Below are 2613 nucleotides of genomic sequence, written 5' to 3'. Positions count from 1 at the left end.
TAGACTACTGTACTTACACCTTTAATAATCCATTTTCTTTTCTTTTACTTTCTTTTCTTTTTCTTTTTCTTTTTTTTAACACTATAGTCTCATGTTCTGAAACCTAGACACCCATTCCGGTGTGGTTAATATATATATATATATATATTAATTATATATATATATATATATATATATATATATATATATATAACTGTGCTAAGTCCTTCATATTTATTCTTTTCTTTTTTTTAAGATTTTAATTTGAGAGAGAGAGAATTAGAGACAGGGCACATGAGAGAGGTTAAGTCAGAGGGAGAAGCAGACCCCAAGCTGAGCAGGGAACACGATGTGGGACTTGATCTCTGGACTCCAGGATCATGACCTGAGTTGAAGGCAGTCACTCAACCAACTGAGCCACCCAGGTGCCCATGATAACACTATAATTATAATGTGTGAAAGATTTTACAGAAGATGGTATGACTGAGGCTTAGGCACATTATCAAGTCTGTCACTCCAGGCCATACAATTTCTTATCTTGAATGACTCTGTCTTGGTCAGTGTTGAAGCTTCATGTGGAAGACTCTGGAGTCTCTTTGTACCAAGACCCATTCTGCCTATATACAAACACACATGCAGACACACACACACACACTCAGATAGGAAGAAACTTTTGGAGGGGATAGATATGCTAATTATCTTGATTGGGTGATGGTTTCATGGATAGATGCATTATCTCCCAACTCATTGAATTAGATGTGTATTGAATACATTGTATTTTTTAAAATTTTCTTTTGTATTTTTAAAATTTCAATTAAACTTTGTTAAAGCTGTGTTTTGAAAAGGTACAGTAACCAAGACAAGATGTTATAGATAAAGGAAACAACAAATGGGTCAACAGAGTCTAAAAATAGATCCACAAAAATAAGACAGATCTTGGGGCACGTGGGTGGCTCAGTGGGTTAAGCCACTGACTCATGTACTTGCTCACTCTCTCTCTCTCAAATAAAAAATAAAATAAAATAAATAAAATTTTAAAGACACATTTTTTCAGCATCATGATCAGACTATTAAATTTAGCAATCAACAGCATGGGTGCAAAAAAAAAAAAATCTACATTAAAACCCTTTGTTCGAATGCTTTATCCTTTCCGCAGAACAGAAACTGAAATAACCCATTACACAATTAGTCACAAATACAGTCCTCGAGTTTTTTGCCCATGCACATGAGTATTGACTAAAGCATGCATTTGTAGCAGGTAGGCCCTGCCATCACTGTGCTTGGCTGAGTGCACAAATCTATTGTAACCTGTAGCTTCCCTCTCACATCTCTGGCTCTCCTCTCCTGCTAAGCTTTGTTCCTGGCAGTAATTAAAACCTTCGGCCACTGCTGTAGCTACTGCTGCTGCTGGAACTACAGTAGCCACGTTGGTTTCACGGCTTGGCAAAGTATTGGCTTCCATGACCGTAGGGGCCAGAGGATTGATTGTTTTAATTGCCAAAACCATTATAGCTTGCGCTACCTCCAAAGTTGTTTCCATCATTACCAAATCTGTTCTAGCCGTCCCCACTGCCACCATATCCACCACCACCTCGACTGCCATCAAAACTACCTTGACCCTTGATGTTTCCTCCATGACCAAAGTTGTCATTCCCACCAAAACCACCTCCACGACCACCACCAAAATTTCCAGAACTACCTCGACCTCTTTGGCTGGATGAAGCATGAGCCATCTCTTGCTTAGAGAGCACTTTCTTTAGTTCACAGCTGTGGCCATTCACAGGATGGGATTTTTGAATGACAGTCTTTCCACAGAGTCATGGTCATCAAATGGTACAAAAGCAAAACCCCTCTTTTTGCCACTGTCTCGGTCAGCCATGACCTCAGTCACTTCGATGTTCCCACACTGTTCGAAATCTTCTCTTAGAGGATGTTCGTCAGTGACTCCTTTAATGCCACCAACAAAAATCTTTCTCACAGTTAAGTGGGCACCAGGTCTTTGAGAATCTTCTCTTGACATAGCCCTGTTTGGCTCCACAACTCTTCCATCCACCTTGTGCGGCCTCGCATTCATGGCTGCCTCCACCTCCTCCACAGGGACAATGTGACAAACCCAAAGCTTCTGGAGTGCTTGGTGTTTGGGTGTCTTCTTACCACACAGTCCATAAGTGCTCCCCATGGCTCAAAATGGCTCCTCTGACTCTCATCGGCTGTTTCAAAGCTCAGCCTTCTGAAGAAGAGCTTCTGCTGCTGTTCAGGCTCTTTGGGAGGCTCTGATGGCAGTGGAGGGGACATGATGGCAGTGGAGGGGAGACTTTACCGATGCTTACTTGGCTCAAATAAATAAAATCTTTAAGAAAATAAGACCAATCACTTTTTGACAAAGGTAGATATACACAGTATTTTTAAGTGGAGAAAGAATATAATTCAGCAAACTATATTGAAACATTTGGACATCCATATGCAAAAAAAATTTAGAAAGGAACTTGACCTAAGTCTTCATTATCATTACACGAAAATTAACTCTAAACAGAGAATATATCTGAGTGTAAAATATGAAATTATAATTTTTTAGAAGAAAGAATAGGTAAAGATCTTTGTATTCTGGGCTTGGCAAAAAAGTATGGAGACACA

The 2613-nt window shown here is 39.6% G+C and overlaps 1 pseudogene; it reads right to left on the bottom strand.

Annotated features, from left to right (window-relative positions):
* Positions 1–1535: 1535 nt before the first annotated feature.
* On the bottom strand, positions 1536–2274 carry LOC131811774 (heterogeneous nuclear ribonucleoprotein A1-like; annotated as a pseudogene).
* Positions 2275–2613: the final 339 nt, after the last annotated feature.

The sequence above is a fragment of the Mustela lutreola genome, chromosome 11 (genome assembly GCF_030435805.1).
Source record: "Mustela lutreola isolate mMusLut2 chromosome 11, mMusLut2.pri, whole genome shotgun sequence".
In the NCBI taxonomy this organism is placed as follows: domain Eukaryota; kingdom Metazoa; phylum Chordata; class Mammalia; order Carnivora; family Mustelidae; genus Mustela; species Mustela lutreola.
Note: the sequence above shows the minus strand (reverse complement) of the source record. Positions and strands in the feature narration are given on the sequence as shown.